This window comes from Periplaneta americana, chromosome 13 (assembly GCF_040183065.1).
Source record: "Periplaneta americana isolate PAMFEO1 chromosome 13, P.americana_PAMFEO1_priV1, whole genome shotgun sequence".
Lineage (NCBI taxonomy): Eukaryota > Metazoa > Arthropoda > Insecta > Blattodea > Blattidae > Periplaneta > Periplaneta americana.
Genome location: NC_091129.1, coordinates 46,754,959 through 46,776,575, shown reverse-complemented (window position 1 = coordinate 46,776,575; position 21,617 = coordinate 46,754,959). Strand labels below are relative to the sequence as shown.

The window sequence follows — 21,617 nt, the reverse complement described above, 5'->3', positions numbered from 1 at the left end:
TACATAACAATTAAGATGTAATTTTTACATAAATAAAATTTCACTTCGTCTATGCATAATTATAATAGAATATCTATGATGTAAATATTAAGGAGACTCTATTGATTTTACATTAAATTATTTCTTATGTGAAGTCAGATAAGTACGTTATACTATATTTTAACCCTATTACCAATATAAACAATCAATAAAATGCTCGAAACAATTGAGTATTGCTTCATAAAATAAGGAAACTGAATGATACAGGTAATTAAGTTTACAGTTTCAGAAAATTGATAAATTCGCCATTTTATATTGAGATATCGAAAGAACAGTGATTGATGAAATTATAGTAAAATGAAATGCAATTCATTTATTATTTTATAACTGTTACATTGCAAATTTGTTTTCATGAAATTAATAGAACTTTTTATTAAATGTCAACTATAAGTAAATTTATAAAACCAATAATGGAGTCACATGATTAAGAATTGAATTTTACTTTCATATTTTCATTAGACACCGCAGACGATTCCAGTCACTGGGAAACTGCTGGTTTTACTGTTGTAGGGAGATTTGCTCCTAATTGATTGTTAAGAAAAGGAAGTAAAAATTGAAGTCGCTTAAGAGGATTCGATATTCGCCCTAAAACTCTTTTGAATATCATGTCTCGGATTCTATCAGCCACAGCTCTGCTCGCACCGGTAAACTCTACGATGGCATTAGAAATAGCAGCAGACAGTTCATGAAGGATAGATTGAATCTGAAAAGAAAAATATATTAAAGATTATACACAGAGTTGAGAAAAGAAATTAAAAACATGTTGCAAAGGGTAGGCAAAATAAATTAATATTAGAGCCCTAGACTTAAAAAAAACAATTATGAGTTTAGGTAAAGATTAATTTTTTGGTCCTACAGAATTAGTCTGTAGCTCCGGCGTACCTCAATAGTTAGAGCGCTTGGTACGTAGAACCAAGGACCCGGGTTCAATCCCCGGCGCCGGAGGGAATTTTTCTCCTCTAACATTAATGTTAATTAATTTATGAGTTGTATAAGGTTATTCAAACGTAAGTTCCCATTTTGAGGCAGCTGTATAATCTGTACTTATCAGCAGTTTGGTTTTTATAGGTACCATTACTGTTTAGAAGGTTTGGTTTTTTTTATCGATACGTTTTTTGTTGCTATGGTAACTATGTCACACTTGTATAATCAATTTTTGTTCAGGATACAGTGGACAGTAGGAGAGTATTTTTATAATTTTTAAAATGGTTTTACCTTTATATGATATCACAGTGTGGTGTGGTTTTACATCACATTTCATAATATGATCGTATTTCTATGAAGAAATTGAAAATGGACAAACAAAAACAGTGAGGTAACCGGCAGGATATTTTCAAATGTTGTAAGACTTTGCAATACCAGCGTTACAGAATTATAAAATCGGAAAAATTGTTTTCGTGCAAGACGGCGCTTCACCTTAAATAAACAATAATGTAAAGCACTATTGCGCAACACATTTGGTGTTCATGTAATTAGTAGACATTTTCCGAATAGTTGGCATTCTAGGTCAGCAGATATAAATCCAGTTGACTACTGGTTATGGAATTATCTAAAATAAAAGGTATTTCTTAGTAGACCTACTACACGTGAGGAAATGAAACAGTCAATATCGGATGTCATTGAAAACATCTCTAGGTATGTGCTTACTAATGCCATTTATAGCATAGAATAACACGGTTGTGGTCCTACTTAATCTTGTCGTGTACTAATGGAATACCATTTCTTTAGGAACAAGTCGGTGTTTTGATTTTTGTGGAAAAGTCAAAATTTGACAAACTTATTACTATTTCAAAACGTGAACATATTTTTTAATAACTTTATATTTTAGATAATGTAGTGCTCATTAACACTGAATTGAAGAGTATTCTCTTTTCATTCAATTTTAGTTTAATTTCAAATAGAAAAAAATAACGTCTATAAAACTGACTTGTTCCGATATGCAAATATTTTACTCTTATTTATGTATACTAATTGGTTTTTATTATTTTAATTCGTACCAGCACGTATGTCACTTCATTTTAAAAATATAACTAAAATTACAAGAGACCCAACTTGACAAGAAAAGAAGACAGATGTTTGGAATATAGACTGTAGGGCTCTATTGCAACGGGTGAGTTAGAAAACTGGAACAAGCGAATCAGGATAAACAGAGAGAATGTGATTGGAATATCAGAAGTTAGGTGGGAAAATAGTGGTGAGATGGTGAGTGAAGAATTTAGCATGTTTTATCCAAATGGTGAATGCATAGGAAGTCTTGCTGCGGGTGTATTACATGAACCATGTGTGAAAGGTAAGATGATATCCGTGCGTTATATACTGTACATAGATGACCGGAGAATAATGTTGAAACTAATAGGGAAGAAAATATTGTAGACTTAATGCTAGTGCAAATTTACGCACCACATTTTGGATTTAAAGATGTGGGAGTGGAAGAAAGTTTGACAAGATTGAGGAGATGGTAGAAAAGGAGAAGAAGGAGCGTGCCTAATCTTAATCAGTGACTGAAACGTTGTGGTTGGGGAAGAAAGAGATCTAAGAACAGTTGGAATATGAATTGCATTTTTTAAAAGGGTGTAAGTAATCCTTTTGACATTTCCATTTTTATCGTAGTTTCGAAAGTACATGGATAAACCCATAGTTCTTGTTAGAAAGGACGCCAATAGCATTGTTCATTGGGTTGTTAGAGACAAGTTAAAATCACAATTTGTTTTAGATGGACAGTAGTCAATGACATGCATCTTTTTTAATCTATTCAATTGACAGTGGTGATTGAGTGCGATCAGCTAAAAAAGGGGAGAAATATTACAAAAAGACTGATGCTTCTGGAGAACGAAGGAACAAACTAATAATTGAGATAATCGATAAAATTTTGCATTGTGTACCCTATTCCAATTCGAGTATAAATATGATAGAGTTGGATACATCAAGGTATATAGCAGCATCAATGAAATAGTAAGCCACACATTCTTCATGGCACTTCTGCGAGAACTTGTTCCTCCACCATCAAGTCCAGTCTGCCCAGGAGGAAAAGTGCCAATAAAACAGAAAGAAGTGCAAGACTTAGAAAAAATGACGCAGTATATCTCAAATGAGCATACCACATGAATAAACTGTCATTTGGCTTACTGACAGTACTGTAATGCAACATAAGATGACTGCAAATCAGTGAAAAGGCTGAGTTTTCTTCACCATTCAAGATATTTTCCTAATTTTTTTAATTTACATTTATTATACATTCTCTGTGTTTTTTACTTAGTTATTATTTAACGACGCTGTATTAACTGCGAGGTTATTTATTGTCGATTGGATTGGTGATAGCGAGATGGTATTTGGGGAGATAAAGCCGAGGATTCGTCATAGATTTCCTTATATTCGCCTTATAGCTTGGGAAAACCTAGGAAATAACCCATCCAGGTTACCAACCCAAGAGGGGTCGAATCCGTGCTCGAGCGCAACTCCGGATCGACAATCAAGCGTCTTAGCCAACTGAGCTACGCCGGTGGCCTTACCTAAGTTGATTGTGTATGATTTACAGTAAAGCAATTCAAGAATAGCATTAAAATTTATAAAAATATCTATTGTTATTTGATTTTCTTGTTACAAAATGGATCTTTTTGAGCCGGCGTTTTGCATATTTTAAATGTCAATTAGAAACTTAAATATCCTATAAAGGGTAAAATTACTTTGAAAACCAACAAATTTAATCTAGACTATCAGTCCACATGTCCGGATTATATTTCCCAATAATTTTCCTCTAACATAGTTCTTTTTTTCAATTTCCCGCAAATTTACTTTTCCTGACTTATACACTTAAAAAAACTGATCCATATAATATGGATTGGAAAAGGATGTCAGAGAAAAGTCTTGGGTGTATTTCTGTGAATATAATGTAATGAGTGTTGAAAATACAATATTTCAATTACATAAAATAACGATATATACGCCCACAAACACAACAAACGAAATATATATCATTCTGATGATCTATAATAACTGGTACACGAAAGATTCCGAAATAGTTTGAAAAAACGAAGATTCTAACAGGGACGCATATTAACTCAGGTCATAGCCTGCTAATAGCCAAAGTAAATATGTCGGAAAGAAAGTAAAAGGAAGACAAGTAATGAAGTTATTCGACTCCAAATACTGAGGAACGAAGTGAAAAGAAAAAAATTATCAAATTTTCAAGAGAAAGGCACCAAATTAGAATCCACATTTCAACATATTAGTGAGTACTGGACTCATGTAAAAAGCTGTATTCAGATATCTGCCTTGCTGACCATGAAAGGAGACAGTCCGGCTTCAAATTCTGGTCGGGACTAGTTACCTCGTTGGGTTATTTCTAAAGTTTTCCTTAAACCACACAAAACAGAATTGTTGGGTAACTTTTGGCGTTAGATCTCGGATACATTTCCCCTTCATTATTATCATGTCATTAACCATCTTTAGTTACAGGTTGACCAGGAGTACATGACGGACGTGGTTCCAGAATCCGCCCACAGATGGCGACTGCCTGCGGCAGCTGCACATATCCAGAGAAGCCGCAGGGGCTTCAATAAGCGGGCTGCGGTTATATAGAGGAAGTGTAGCTTCCTCGGATAGATGGCGCATTGATGATTCGTGGAATCGACGCATTCTGGTTTAGGATGCAGGAAATTCAGGCACATGAATTTCAAATAGTTACCATCGATCAGAGTAGACTATATAATAACATCACAGAGAAGCGGAGGAACTGTGTCCAGTCAGAAGTGGATGCGATGCTGTGGCTAAATCGATACAATGGCATCATGAAGCGAATCATACACTTCAGGAGAGATTCTAAATGGACTTCAACATCATTGCAAAATAAAGGGACCACCTGCGTGAATTAGCGACGAACTTGATAGTTAAATTCCTTAGAACTAATACTCAGAACTCATGAACGAAGAATGCCTTTCAATGTGGTAACCTTTATCTAAAAACTGTCTGAAGAAGAGCAATTGGGCTTTAGATGACTTGTAATGGTACTGTATATTGGACCAAGTTAGCTGTAAAATTTCTAGTTCTCTTTATTCCATATAATATTTTTAATATACATTGCATATTTTTCATATTATAACAACAAACTCATCGATCAATGTTGAGCCAGATTTCATAGTAAAATATTGTATCGAATGTGGAAAAAACAAATGTAGAATAATTTCCCAATTTTGCCTAGCTAAAATTTGGCTAGTTGGAGGCCATGGCTTAATTTGTTCACTTGCAATCAACTTGTATTTCAGAAGACTGCAAAATAATGTTGCATTAATTGTTTATTAATCTAATAGAACGATTTTCAAATGTGCCAAATAGAAAATCAGATTACACTTGATCCTTGCTAATCTGACCCTCAGTAACCCGAACACTCAATTATCGGATCCCTTCTAGCTTACTCCTATCCCTTCAATGTAACGATTTTCTCGTGAATTTACAATGGTACCGTGTGTAATAAGTAATGTATTACTTATATATTATAATTCTACAAACAACTCGAGAATTTGATGAAAGCCATAAACTTCAAAGCATCTAATCAAAATAAAATTCTGAGGACATATTATTAGTTTCATTTCGTATTAATTGTTACAATTGTTACTGCAATTGGTATTAATTAGTAAACGCAATAGCAAAGAAGGGCCGTTCTTGTGACGTAACGAGTTCCGTGGTGTGACACTCCATGCCAGCAACGTGTAGAACGTTCTAATTTCGATGCAGAAGGGCAAGTGCAGTGCTTTTTGTAGATTGCAATTCAACTTAACAAAAAAAAAAACAATAATAATTTTATGCATTCTCAGTAATTCTGCGCTCTCACTATTCTGGCACCCTACTGTCCAAGGAATGGAAGGATTAGCAAGACTTTAGTATTTCAATTTATCCTTTTTTGTGACGTCAAATTTCAATATATCCATCTTTTGTTAACAATCTTGGATTCCACAGTATATGCATTGTTGGGCGGAGAATCTACTTAAAAATTAATTTTTGATCCTACAGAATTTATCTGTTATGGGTTGTATACTGTGTATATACTGTTGAATCCAGGCCACCAAGGCAATCAATTATTGAGTGCGCTCCTTGTATAGTGAGTGGTAGTTGACATAATTTATATCGAATATAGAGTAAGGCTACAAAGGGAGAAAAACTTCAGGACGGGGTTTTGATTCGGTGCTGTGGATTGAACTTCGGTGTAGCTCAGTGGTTAGAGCACTTTGTGCGTAGAACGAAGGACCCGGGTTTGATCCCTGGTGCCGGAACGAATTTTTGTCCTCTTCTAACATTGTTACCGTAACAGATAAATTCTGTAGGAGCAAATATTATTCTTTACGTAACAAATAATTTATTCACAGCTGTGGAATAGCTGTTAGCGCATCTGATTACGAAACAAGGTGATGCAGTTCAATTCCTGATTGGAACAAGTTACCTGCTTGGAGTTTATCCCAGGTTTTTCCTCAACCAAATGAATAAGAATTGCCGGGTAACATTCGGCGTTGGACTTGGGACTCATTTCGCCATGATTTATTCAAATGTCATTACCACTATTACTACTGCCTGGATTAAGTTCACGGTGCAGTGTGCAATAGACCTATTCGTACAAGGACCGAGGGGCCTCTCCTCCGTAAGATAGAAACGTATTAGGACTAAAACATAATTTTTTACCTATTTCGAATTCATTATAAATTCATATTTTTAGTTTGAAATGAAGAATATGGAACCTCTTACTAGAACATATATTTTTTATCTAGTTAATAGCAGATAAATTGATAAATTGATACAGCAAAATTCTGAGCAATATTCATCCAAATCGCTATTCACAGACAGTTACATTTTACTTGGCAGCTCGTTGAAGAGTGACAGTCATGTTTAACTTTTCTACACATCATTTTCTTTTGAAATATATCTAAATTTTAAGTAAACATTGGTGGTATAGTGGTCACCATGACGGATGTGTGTTCGGTGGGAAAAATTCAACCAAGGTCGCGCTATTTTAAAGAGTGATAAAACTTACCATCTTTTTTCTGAAATAGAAGTAAAATTTTCAGTTCCATGTTCTAGATTTTGGTCAATAATTCTGTGAGTCGTGACCCGACTTCGTACTCCATATAGGTCATAAAGATATTTCTAGTAAACAAAACGAGCGCGAGGGAATTTATTTGTAGTTCAACATCTATCCATTATTATCCTCATTTCACCAATATTCCAAAATAACCTTCACTCTGCGAGGTATCGAGCTACGCTTTGAGGACAAAATATAAAAGAATAGCCTAATTTGTATTTACATTTGTGTTTAATAATGGATATTATTCCTCAACCAGGTAACTTGCCCCAACCGGAATTCGAACCCGGACCACCCGGTTTCGTGGCCAGTCGCGCTGACCGTTACTCCATAGGTGTGCACATCTGTATGGAGGTATCATGTGTTCAGAACGATGATTCTCCTAGTCCATTATAGCTAGTTTACAACACCGGTTGTTCTCAACCAATCGCAGCTCCCCAAAATTAGTCATGTTGCTACTTGTGCAACGGTCGCTTACACTGATAGGTTTAATTTTTGAGAAAATATTTCTTTCCCATGGAGGTCTGAACTGTTAGGCGAGCCTAAGCATTATGCTATAGAGTCTAAGTTTGGACTTAGACCACGGCGTTACGGCGGGGGACTATAAGCAATTGAAGGTTTTGTTTTTAAATAACCACAGTCCAAAAACATAAATTTTCAGGAGACAAAAAACTATCTGGTATGAATACTGTTGGCACTTAAAGTATGAACTTCATCGTGCCATTTCTTAAAGTGATGTAGAAACATGGGAAATCTGAAGTACATTTATAACGTAAATTGTCTCATAGAAATATATGTTCAGGTAAGTGTGGACAATGATTGTTTTAAGAGTAAAATATCTGTTATGGCTGAAGTATGCCTCTTTTTTATATTCGTTTTCTTTAATCACTGATTTTTAGTAGGTTATTTTTCGACGCTTTATCAACATCTTAGGTTATTTATCATCTGACTGAGATGAAGGTGATAATGCCGGTGAAACGACACCGGGTCCTGCACCGAAAGTTAACCAGCATTTGCTATTATTGTGTTGAGGGAAAACCCCAGAAATAATCTCAACCAGGTAACTTGCGCTGACCGGAAATCGAACCCGAGCCACCTGGTTTCGCGCAAAAGCGCACCACTAAAAATTTTCATTTCTATGATGGAACATAGGCCAATGGTGTTTTTCCCTGAAATAACTAATTCAGTAGATGACCGCTACAATACGTTCATCCTATGCTTAATATCTCAAATTTGCATTTTTTTTGGACTTTGGCTCTTTTTCTAAAAAACCCTTAAATTGAAATCGTATGTGAAATACTACTACTACTACTACTACTACTACTACTACTACTACTACTACTACTACTACTACTACTATTTCGTTATTATTTATTTTACTATCTGACCTTCCAAGGCTTGCCTACAGACACACAATTTTCAATAATGGTTGTACATGAATGAGCACAAGAAAAAATGTATGATTAAAAATTTAAGATAAATATAAAATTGTTCAATCACAAATATATAATTTTGACATTATGTGAAATAGTTACTATACAGATGATTTTTTTTTTAAATCGCAAGTGAGTATTTAATTACGATTTGGATAATTTCGTCCGGAATATCTTCGCCTATTTTATATTTCCATTTCCACGTCACAAAAAAATTAGGAACTGTTCCTCGAGACCAAAATAGCAGACCTGTCACTGCGATACTGAACGTTGTATTTATTACGGAAGTAAGATATTGTTGACTCGTACAGGGGAAGTCGGGGGAATATGGGCACCTTAGTACTATTTCGGGTGCAATATCTCTCGGTTTTTCTAATAAATAATTTCACAGCTGGGCTATGTTTCTTAACAATTTAGCTATATTATATAAGAATCCTGACTGCTTACTCCTAAATGTATGCAAGTAAAACTGGAAAATATAAGTTGAGTTTTTTCCATATTCCCCCGAGTGTGGGGGTGAAATGGGCATTAATGATGTGAATCATATTCAAATGAAAGAAGTGAGAAAACACTGAAAATACTTGAAAATATAACTGTATTAACTATATTATATATTGTATATGCAATTTGTGATGGTTATTGCGTAACGCCTTTGGCAGATGATGTGATTCTTTGGCGATGAATGACGTTTGGACATTCTAATACATTTGAATCACTGGAAGGAATTGTATGAATTGTAGGTTTGTCACCTGATGCTGCAGTGCCAATGTAGGGGAGACCCGGGCAAAACGAATAACCCGGACAATGAGAATAATGCCTATTTCTTAGAAACGCCAACAGGTAGCGCTTTCTGCTATGTTGGGGAAGAATCCACACCAGATTTTGCTTCTGGAACTGACTTGTCGTCATTCTAGCTAGTGAGAGAAGAAGTCAGCGTGTGTTTGAAGAAAACTGACTGTTCTCTTAAAATATTTCAAGGTAACAGAAACAAATGTACAACACACAATATTGCAGAACCTTTTTGTTATTTGACAGTAATATATAGGCGATACGATTACTCCTAAAGTGTCGTACTTACGAAGAAGATTATTGACGTTTATGTTTGTATAACCTTAAATGAAAAGTGAAATGGCGCCTGCGGGCAAAGTGAATAGGGCAAAGCGGATAAATTATCCACTTTGACCTGCCAACTTTATTTGACTAAATAAGTGTTAGCTGTATTTTGTATGTATTTGTCTATTGTAATAAAGCGTGTTAGGTCATTTTACATAGTGGAGGCATTAAGTCACACTAAATAATTATAAATCAGTAACACTGATCTTAATTTTGACTTAAAAAGGTCGTAATGTGTTTTCAGATGGTTTAAATTTCAAGTGGAAGACCGAACAGGACAAATAGTCTGAAGAAGTCGTGAAGAAAGCACTTGAAGAAATAAAATCTTCCAATCTGTGGTTCTGCTATCTGTCTATACAACCATAACGTGTTTGCTGATGAAGATTTTGGTCCAGATCAACTTACAGAGCGCCCATTGAGATAGAAATCAGCGAAACGACAGCTGGCTCAGATTTAACCAATTCTGCGGTCGCAGCTCCTTCAGCGGCTGAAGAAACAGTTAATGCTCACTCAGAATGAACCACCTCGTGATGTCGTTATCTTCAGAGATTGAAGGAATATTCAATACATCAATTACACTCAGATTTTAAGTTCCGGTTACACCAAAACCCTCAACATCGTCAGCAAGACAATCCTTTCGGTTCTTTTGATTTAGACCAGTGCCAGAAGTGGATGCTCGAAAGATAGAGTTCAACGAAGAAAATATGAGCGCTCTTAAGTTCTTACATCTATACCGATTAAAAACGTTGAAAGAGAAGTAACATATGGGCAGGAGAAAAAGCAGAAGAGAGCCAAGTCTTCAGTGCTAGTCAAACGTCGACTTGCTCAAATTTGTATTTTGTACTAATCTAACGTGCTGTAATGGGCTGTAAATAACATATCCTATCGTCTAATATAACTCATTAACATCGTGTTTATGTGTTGATTTAATTTTATTATCAGTGAATAGAAATTAAATAGAAATGTGAAAATGTTATAGGGATATTCACTTTGCCTGGGTTAATTATTCTCTTTGCCCGTGTGCCCGGGCGAAGCGAATAATTAACTATATTTACTTTCTCAAATCATATCACTGTCCGTAGTTACGAGAAACGAATTACTGTTTTTTATATATGTGGACAACACGTGTCACAGCCAATGTCATGAAGATTTTATTTCGGGAGCACCAAAATGTAGCCTGTGGCATTATTTGTTCTTAGCTTATCCGCTTTTCACGGGTTTCCCCTAAGCATAATCAGGAATGCCACTCATGTGCAGTGAAAAAGGCCTGAAACTCGGAAGGCATTTACAGCCAGACATACATTGACACATCTGTCCCATGCTTCTTTGACAATGAAAGCAAACTCGACCTTCGTAAAATGTCTCCTATGTTGCCTGAAGAAAGCTTTAGCACCACTGTTGTAAACTTCCTTCAGAGGACCAAACAGACCACTATTTGCTGATTGAAGCCAGACTGTGGTGTGTGGAGGAAGACAAAACATGCATAATACATTTTCTACTGCAAAGTTAAAGTGCGCAGCAGTGACACTAGACGACCTTGAAAAGACGCGACACGAAGTTTCGAAGCGCTCTCTTCATTGATACCTGTGTTACACAAGGTTTTGTTAGTACGTTCATCCGCGCACTTGCGAAATACGATGGATTCGGAACTGAAGCAGAGAGCCAACGTCAAATTCTTTGGGGAATCGGCACCCGTAATCCATGGAATGTTGAAGCAAGCCTACGAGAATGAAGCAGTGATTCAGGCGAGATTTTTCGAGTGGCACTCGTGCTTCAGAAATGGCAAAACATCGCTGAAGGACGACGAGATGCCAGGTCGACAACACACGTACAACACTGGCGAAAATGTCGAAAAAATTTGACAAATTGTGCTTAATGATCCTCACGTCCATTTTAAATATGAACGATCACAGCTCTGGACTAAGAACAAATGGATGCTCCATGACGACACTGCGCCAGCTCACAGAGTTCTCGCAATACTCCAGTTTTGCACTCTTAATAAGATGGCCGTCGTTCCTCACCCCCGTATTCACCAGATTTGACCACCTGCGAATTTTTTTTGTTTCCGAAGACGAAATTCAAGTTAAAGGGTCACCGTTTTAGCACAGTGAAGGAGATCCAACGCGAATCGCAGAAGGTCCTTGACAGACTTCAAGAACGCGACTTCCAGGAGGCATTCCAAAAGTGTCAGACACGTTGGGATCAATTTATAGTTGCCCAAGTGGACTACCTTGAAGGAGATGATAGCCAAATTTAAATGAGGTAATTTTATTTCCACTTATGGGACAGGTCCCGAAATTTAATGATTACACCTCGTATCTCCGTTAATGTAGGCAGACTGCTGTTGAAGTAGGGGAGAGTCGGGTAGTATCGGATATCGGGTAATATCGGACAGTGAGTTTCTTTCATCTACCACACGATGATAGTACCTGATTGACATGGTTATGTTTCTGTGATGTCGCATAGAGAAGCGTAACCATGTCATTCGGGTACTACCATATGGTGGTAGATGAAAGAAACGCACTGTCCGATACTACCCGATGTCCGATACTACCCGACCCTCCCCTACAACTTACTGAAAGCTGGCAGCTGTTCTTTCAGTCATTATTGTCCTCACTCCTTTTATAATGATACTTGGAGAAAAGGAGTTCCATGCTGCATTGAAGCAGGCCACAAGGGTATTGGTTTCTCCCTTTTGTTTAGAGTAAATGCAATGCACCACTTTGTGTTCTTTGGGTGCAATGATATCTTTCGCTCTTGTAATCATTTGTAGGTCATTTTCATCAAGATTGAAGAGTCATTTTTATGAACTGTAATGCTTGTCCATATTCCCCCGAACATTAAGCGCCCATATTACACCGACATGTAGGGTTTACTTTCAACAGTTGGCACTACCGTAAACTATTCACAAAACAACTTCTGACGCAATAGAACGGAAGTTCAAGATGTGTATTCTGTATGTATACTATTAGATTTAATCTATTTTCTAAAGTATCTAAAATAAGTATTGTGAAATTTTAGTATAGGCCTACTTGGAAGTCAATACTCACGATTTAGATGGCTGTTTTAACAATACGAGACAATACTGCACAGAGCGCATCCCACAGCAACCATTACAATACTCTCAGTTTATACTAACCGTTATTAGCGAAAATACATAATTCTTTGCAAGAGTTTCGACATGAAAACTTAATTTTTCCCATATTCCCCACGTGCCCATATTCCCCAGAATTCCCTTATTTCTTTTTTGTCTTTATCAACATCCTTAGATTGTGCTTTGGACTGTTTAAAGTGTATTGCAGGATCGATTATCTCTGCTACAAATATTATTCTTACTGATATTATTTTGTTAAGAGTTTTTCTTGATTTAAAGTACAGTTTCCTCATTTTATAAACATTTCGAAGCTTTAATTTATGTTTAACTTATAAAAAAATAACCTCTTACAGAAATAAACATCACCACCATTACCAAAAACAGCGTGGTAAGTCCTGGAAGAAGCATTTTAAAATTACAATATTGCCATATATAATACAATTTCTAACTAAAAAAACTTTTTTAATTATTACAAATACTTACGAGTTTAAAAAATCCCTTACAAACTTGCTATAGTTTAATTTGTTGCAGGCATAGAAGAAAGGAAATATGACAAGTTATAGGAATATTGGAGGACATTTTTCTGGGAAATAGCATTCCGAATAAGTTCCTTAACTGTAATATCACTTTTCGTATCAATTTTTTTCATGTTCCCATCATTTCTAGGCCAAATATAACATTTTCGTACAATGTAATTCAGATTATTAAGGTCAGGTAGCTGACAGACCATAAGCTGAAACCATACTTTATATTAAACCCAAGTTTGAATGTTCCATGATCTCGTCTTCAACAAATCGTCATATTTGTAGCTTTATAGTTGCGTACTAACCATTGACGCATAGTATATTAAAATGTAAATTGATCTTGAAATGAATATTTTGTTGAAAAGATAGATTAAAAAGTTATTGTGATAAATTGCTCTATCTGTCTCACCATTTCTAATGGATTCATTCCCCCCTTGTTTGCTTCAGTTGTTCCACCTTTCGCATCTTGAGCTCCGCTGATTCCTGGAGATAAAAACCCATGCAAACTCTTATACATACAAACAGTGAAAAGAAGTTTAGTGCTGTATTACACTTAAGTATATTTCAAAATAACTTGGCATTAAAGAAACTATAGAGAAGTAGAAATCCTTATAATACTTCAGTAAGATCTTCTTTGGATCACATAAAATATGTTAACAAAATTATATACAACTAACTGAAATTTTAAAATAAATATGTAATACCGGTATTTCATTGAGCTCTGGTTTAAATAGTGCCGTATGGAAACATTTTTGCATACACAGTATAATATAAATTGAAAACATTCATAAGACAACAGGCGTTTTTATATAAGCACCAAGGGGACTATGATGTTTCAACTGAATTAAGAAATGGGGAAATGACGAAATAAGGAGCCTATAGGAGTAAATAATTAGGCTACGTAAACTCAAAATGAAATATAAAACCTAATGTGAATGTAACCATATGGTATCTCAATAGTTAAATAAATGATTACTTACTTCCTTACTGGGTTTTATGGAACAAGGAGGTTCATTGCCGCCTTCGGTCCTGTGCAAGATTAATCCACTCTCTATCATCATAACCCGCGTCCCTCAAATCCATTTTAATATTATCCTCCCATTTACGTCTCGGCCTCCGCAAAGATATTTTTTTCCTCCGGCCTCCCAACTACACTTTATATTCATTTCTGAATTCGTCCATACGAGCTACATGCCCTGCCCATCTCAAACTTCTGGATTTAATGTTTCTAAATATGTCAGGTGAAGAATACAATGCGTGCAGTTCTGTGTTTGTGTAGCTTTCTGCATTCTCCTGTAACTTCATCCGTCTTTTCCCTAAATATTTCCTAAGCACCTTATTCTCAAACACTCTTAACCTACATTTTTCTATCAAAATGAGAGTACAAGTTTCACAACCATACAGAACAAGCGGTAATATAGCTTTTTTTTTATAAATTCTAGCTTTCAAAATTTTTGACAGCAGACTGGATGATAAAAGTTTCTCAACCGAATTTCCCATATTTATTCTGTGTTTAATTTCCTCTCGAGTATCATTTATATTTGCTGTTGTTGCTCCTAGGTATTTGAATTTTTCCAACTCTTCAAAGGAAAAATTTCCAGTTTTTACATATTCTCGTCACGAGACATAATCATATACTTTGTCTTTTTCGGAATTTACTTTCAAACCTATCTCTTTAGTTGCTTCAAGCAAAATTCCCTTATTTTCCCTAATCGCTTGCGGATTTTCTCCTAGCATATTCACGTCATCCGCATAGACAAGCAGGCTATGTAACCCGTTCAATTCCAAACCCTCTCTGTTATCCTGGACTTTCCTAATGGCATACGCTAGAGTAAAGTTAAAAAGTAAAGGTGATAGTGCATCCCCTTGCTTTAGCCCACAGTGAATTGGAAACGCATCTGACAGAAACTGACCTATACGGACTCTGCTGTACGTTTCACTAATTGAATAAAAAGTAATGAATTCGTGTCTCACATGCAAGTAATTAAAGTAATATATTCGTCTGTAAGAACTAAGGAAAAAATAAATGAGTAAATTAGTAAGGTTGCACGTATATTCGTATTATAAGTTATTAAATAACTGTTAGGGGAGAGTCGGGTAGTATCGGACATCGGGTAGTATCGGACAGTGCGTTTCTTTCATCTACCACCATATGGTAGTACCTGAATAACATGGTTACGTTTCTCTACGCGACATCACAGAAACGTAACCATGTCAATCAGATACTATCATCGTGTGGTAGATGAAAGAAAGTCACTGTCCGATATTACCCGATGTCCGATACTACCCGACTCTCCCCTATGTATTTAAAGCAATAAAAGAAGTGTATGGTTGGATAAATAAACTTGATAAACAGAATATCAACAATTTAAGAATAATTCAGTTCGTGTAAATAATTAATTAATTATATATGTTTGTAGTTATAAAATTAACAACCTTTATACCGTGGCAATAGGCAACTAAATTTTAGAGAAAATAAAAATAATAGTGATAAGATAAATAAATGAGTAGGACACATACATGTGAGTGGCTAATTAACTAGTTTACGTAAATAAATCACTGAGTGCATAAGTAAATAGAAAATTAATATTGAAATAAGTGATTCATTAATGAGTTATTGAGAAGTAAAGTGGAAAATATTTAAAGCAATATAGATATCATTCAGTGGAAAAGAAAATATATGAACGAAACATTAAGTACGCAATTGGCTAAGTTATATATTATGGGTGCTATTCATAGACATTTCACTAGCCCGCGCTACGAGCGTGCTAAACAGGATCCATATCATATCATATCGCTAACAATGGTTTATGAATACGAAAAACGTTAGTTCGCTGATCACCCACCGAAAGCCCGCGCTAAGAATGTCTATGAATAGGGCCCTATATGATTGACTGTTGCTGTTATATTTAATGTGTATGGTTCGATGAGATTCGTAAAGAGTACCATAATTATGACTCAGCAATTCCTTTTCAGATTCCGAATCTATTATTTATTCATTCATTGACTAGAACACATGATTAGTTCTGAATGATTTCAGTAGTTTAATGCAAAACTAAATAATACCATTTTCTTAACCTCTATTGCAATATGGAATGAACTACGTTTCAGAATTTCCATTCTATTTAAACCTGCAGGAACCTGTCTTTCATGACTTTCGAATTCTTGCTTGCTCACAAGAAAACTACACGAACGTCAAAATCGTACTTCGAGAAGAAAAAAACCTTTTAGAATACAATAAATACTATGAGTTTTAGGATTATGACCGTTAAGGAGTGACACCATTCACAGATTCAATAATTTTAGAATACGTGAGATCAGTTAGGTAAACAAATTATGTATTTACGAGTCATTGTAGTTTGTATGAAGTATGGTATAAACAGAAGTATTTTCCTGAATGTGGTAAGTTCAGTAAGTCGGGATTTTAACATATAATTTAAAGTCTTATATGAATTAAGTTAGCTTTCAACAGAAGTTTTTAATCGGCTAGAATGAATTTCGAACCGCTCTAAATTGTAGAAGAAATTTCTAATACAATTTTTAAAGCAAGCAGTACTGGATTAAATATTGGTAAGCCTGGATACAAAATATGACATTTTCATTATGTCGAGAACGATTGAATTTATAATAATTTCAACGAAATTGTTTAAGTTCAGAAGAAATCAGCATCCAGGAGCTAATTGATAGTGTTAAACCGGAAATTTTGCTTTATTCTAATATGTTATAATTATTATTTTGTGTCAGATGAAGGAGAATTTAATAGAAGGAAGTTTGATTTTAGGACAGGTTTACATAGAATATAATTCAGAAACACATTTTTCTTAAGTCATATTGGTCATATGCGCTGTTTTTTCCTGATAAGATTGCAATGTTACACAGGCTGGCTTCTGTCTCGACAAAAAATACGTACAATTCTCAGCCATATGCTTTTAAGCTACCCCAAATTATTTTTCATCTTACAACCCGATTTTTGTTTTGTAGAGGTTATTTGTCAGTTGCGGCTGTTATGTCAGAATGTATTGAAATGTAGTTAGAAATTCTTTCTCAGTCTTCGAATACATAATTATGTATGTATATTTTGATGACTCCAAGTGAATAAGTACTTAAACCTCGTTTCATACTTTCGATCGAAGAAATTTAGTCATAATAAAAGAGTACAAAAACACTGAAATAAATATAGGTGTGCAAGGTATATACATTACGTCACGTGTCCGTCAGTAGACACTCTGCTCATAAACAAAAGTAACGCGCACTACAGAGTCACTCTAAAACAGATTCCTTACTCCTAAACAAGTACAGTATGCTTCGCTTTAGCAATGCTTATGATATTATGAACCACCCGGTTAAATAAAGGTGCTTAAAACAAGTGCGAAAGTGCAGGAGAAAGTAGAGAAATTTGGAAGAGAGTTTGTCTGTGTAAGTGGCGACATAATTTTGTGTAATTTATGTAAGGCTGACATAATATGTTCTAAAAGACATCACTGTAATTATATATATATATATATATATATATATATATATATATATATATATACATAAGATACAGCAGAGTCCGTATAGGTCAGTTTCTATCTGATGCTTTTCCAATTCACTGCGGGCTAAAGCAGGCAGATGCACTATCACCTTTACTTTTTAACTTCGCTCTAGAATATGCCATTAGGGAAGTTCAGGATAACAGGCAGGGTTTGGAATTGAACGGGTTACATCAGCTTCTTGTCTATGCGGATGACGTGAATATGTTAGGAGAAAATACACAAACGATTAGGGAAAACACGGAAATATTACTTGAAGCAAGTAAAGCGATCGGTTTGGAAGTAAATCCCATGAAGACAAAGTATATGATTATGTCTCGTGACCAGAATATTGTACGAAATGGAAATATAAAAATTGGAGATTTATCCTTCGAAGTGGTGGAAAAATTCAAATATCTTGGAGCAACAGTAACAAATATAAATGACACTCGGGAGAAAATTAAACGTAGAATAAATATGGGAAATGCGTGTTATTATTCGGTTGAGAAGCTTTTATCATGTAGTCTGCTGTCCAAAAATCTGAAAGTTAGAATTTATAAAACAGTTATATTACCGGTTGTTCTGTATGGTTGTGAAACTTGGACTCTCACTCTGAGAGAGGAAGATAGGTTAAGGGTGTTTGAGAATAAGGTGCTTAGGAAAATATTTGGGGCTAAGCGGGATGAAGTTAGAGGAGAATGGAGAAAGTTACACAACGCAGGACTGCACGCATTGTATTCTTCACCTGACATAATTAGGAACATTAAATCCAGACGTTTGAGATGGGCAGGGCATGTAGCACGTATGGGCGAATCCAGAAATGGATATAGAGTGTTAGTTGGGAGACCGGAGGGAAAAAATCCTTTGGGGAGGCCGAGACGTAGATGGGAGGATAATATTAAAATGGATTTGAGGGAGGTGGGATATGATGATAGAGACTGGATTAATCTTGCACAGGATAGGGACCGATGGCGGGCTTATGTGAGGGCGGCAATGAATCTTCGGGTTCCTTAAAAGCCATTTGTAAGTAAGTATATATATATATATATATATAAAGCATTGGAATTGATGGATTGAAGTGAATCTAATGATCTCCCTTCAACAACAATTTAGTGTCAGTGTACGAATTTAGCATATCTCTATGAAATGATGGTGCAGACCAACATTCAACAAAGTTGAGGAGAAGCATTTTAAAAATAATATTGGAAAATACACTTATGCGCAAGGGTAGTACCTTTATTCTAATGATACTTGTATTTTAAGTTAAAATTTACAGCTCAAAGATTATCGTGATATTAACTTAAACATTGCGATAAAAGCGGTACCTTTGTTACAGTTACACCTGTGCTTTAAGTTAAAATTATACTCGCACAATAAAGATTATCGTAATATAGACTTAAACTCTGCATTAAAACCGGTATCTGTGTTACAGATCTACCAGTGTTTTAAGTTAAATTGTACAACAAAGATTATCGTAATATGGGCTTAAAGAGTACATTAAGAATGGTACTTATGAAACTTGAAATCATTCTTATCTGTGTGTTCTGTGGTTGTCCTTGATGCGGACATAGTTTTGTTTACATCATACAGCTCCGTACGCCACTATTCAAGTCATTTGGCTCATCGCACAAACTCCGTACTCACTTGATTTCAAAGAGTGATGGCTCAAATTCCTGTCTCTAGTCATAATATACGTTGCAGCTATTAACATACACACTTTCTAGTGGTGAGGAAGAGAAGGCCTGAATTATTATTATTATTATTATCATTATTATTATTATTATTATTATTATTATTATTATTAAGCCATGACAACGAATATAATACGTAAGTGAATCAAATATACCTTATCCAATAACTTCCCGCCATCTATGAACATCTAATAAAACGATAAATGAACGAATCTGGACTTTGATTCTCATTAATGTTACATGAATAATAATTATTAATCACGAAAATAACACTTTTACTCCTATTTATTTCAACTTTTTATTTATATGAGTCCATTACATAATTTCGAAATTATAGATGAATGTATTTGAACGTAAAAAAAGAAATAACTCAATAACTGCATCATAACATGGGGTATTAACGACCAATCTTTAATATATTTGTATTAGTTTTCTCTGTTAAACATAACTTTACATAAACTTGTAATTTTGATTAAATATTTCAATTATGAAGTGTAATGCTAGCTATGGAGCAAAATTTCTACTTACCTATAAAGGTGAAAAAGAATGCAAAAGCAAGTAACAATACAAAGATTGAAATTTTCAGCATTTTGTTGTCTTGATTTCCTGCAAGATTCAACAGCAATGAGAGATCGGCGACATCAGTACTGCCTTATATATATAAATAGCAATCAGCTTTCCTTCTAGTTTCAGTTTTTAACTAACACGGATCACTTATTCCGAACGTGCGATAATATTCTACTTGCGCAATAGAATATTAGGCCTTTCACATCAGCCTTTGCAGTAGAGTGGAAAAACTTGTGTAGCAACAAGTGTACAGTAACGTGTTATCCGTATTATCAAAAACTGCGCACGGAACGAATAATATTAGCAACATTACTTAAAGTTCTTGACAATATAAGTAATTATTCCGTTTTGATAACTGTTATTTTAAATACTGTGCCTGAAAATGTGCTAAATACATAGCAACAAAATAGATATCTTTATTTTAATTTTAGAGATGATACAAAATTTAACTTATGTGAAAGTTAAGAACAATTTTCAGCAAATTGACAATGTTTTTAACATATACAAATACGAACTAGAGTAATGCCATGAACTATTACTGAGAATGAAGAGGGCGTTCTGTATCAGAATTCTGCGACATCTTCCTTACCATATACATAGGCCAGTGGCGGCTGATTGACTGAGGCAAGTAAATGCATATGCTAAAATATGTCCCCTTAAGAAACAAATAATACCTATTTACTTAATGGTAACAAAGGAACAATATAACACACAGAGTGTATCAGAAATACAACTATCCCTACGTTTGATTGCATCGCATGATGACAGTGTTACTGCTACAGGAAATATGACATTACTGTTGGAAAGGCAATTCTTCAAATTAAACAAGTCACAATAATATTAACCCAAGTCAAAATTTTCACCATTCACATCCAAGCATACCTGGCAACGCTTTGGGAACTCATTCATTGATTTATGATACATGTACATTGGAATAGCATGAATTTCTTCTTCAATTGCTATTTTCAGTATGTCGACGTTTTGCGGTTTCCAGGCATAAACCTTCTCCTTCAAATAACCCTACAACCAATATTCACAGGCTGCGAGAACAGGGGAACTGGCTGGTCGTTTTGTCGGTCCTCTTCTTCTCACTCACCTGTTTTGCAAATCACGATTAAAAATTTCCCTCGCCGTAATAAAATAACATAGTCCTGCTGCAACAAGTAATGCACATGTTCAGAACTTTGTATCACTGGCACCACAGTTTCATTAAGGATATTACAGTACTGATCAGCATTAACACTCTCATCCAAGATTCGCATTCTTAACAATCCTTTACATTCAATCATTGCCTAAACTGTTACTTTTCCACATCTCAAATATGTCTTTTTAATAACTTGAGGATTCTCTTTAGCATAATAATGACATATGTGTAGATTAACATGTCCGTTCACATGGAAAACAACTTCATCAGAAGACTGTCATTTTCTTAACTAAAGTTCGTCATTTGCACATTCCCTTACAACAGATTCACACAATTTCACTCGCCTATTACGGTCGTTCTCGTTAAGTTCGTGTACACGAATCGGTTTGAAGGGTTGGTACTTCTCATGTTTCATAGCACGATACACATTGGCAT

The 21,617-nt window shown here is 35.1% G+C and overlaps 1 long non-coding RNA gene across 1 annotated transcript; it reads right to left on the bottom strand.

Moving 5' to 3' along the window:
- Nucleotides 1–337: 337 nt before the first annotated feature.
- LOC138711853 (uncharacterized) lies at nucleotides 338–20,170 on the bottom strand. The gene is made up of 3 exons (XR_011335500.1): nucleotides 20,000–20,170; nucleotides 13,679–13,752; nucleotides 338–742 (listed from the first exon to the last, which is right to left on the bottom strand). It is a non-coding gene; the product is annotated as an uncharacterized lncRNA (long non-coding RNA).
- Between the last annotated feature and the right edge of the window lie 1,447 nt (nucleotides 20,171–21,617).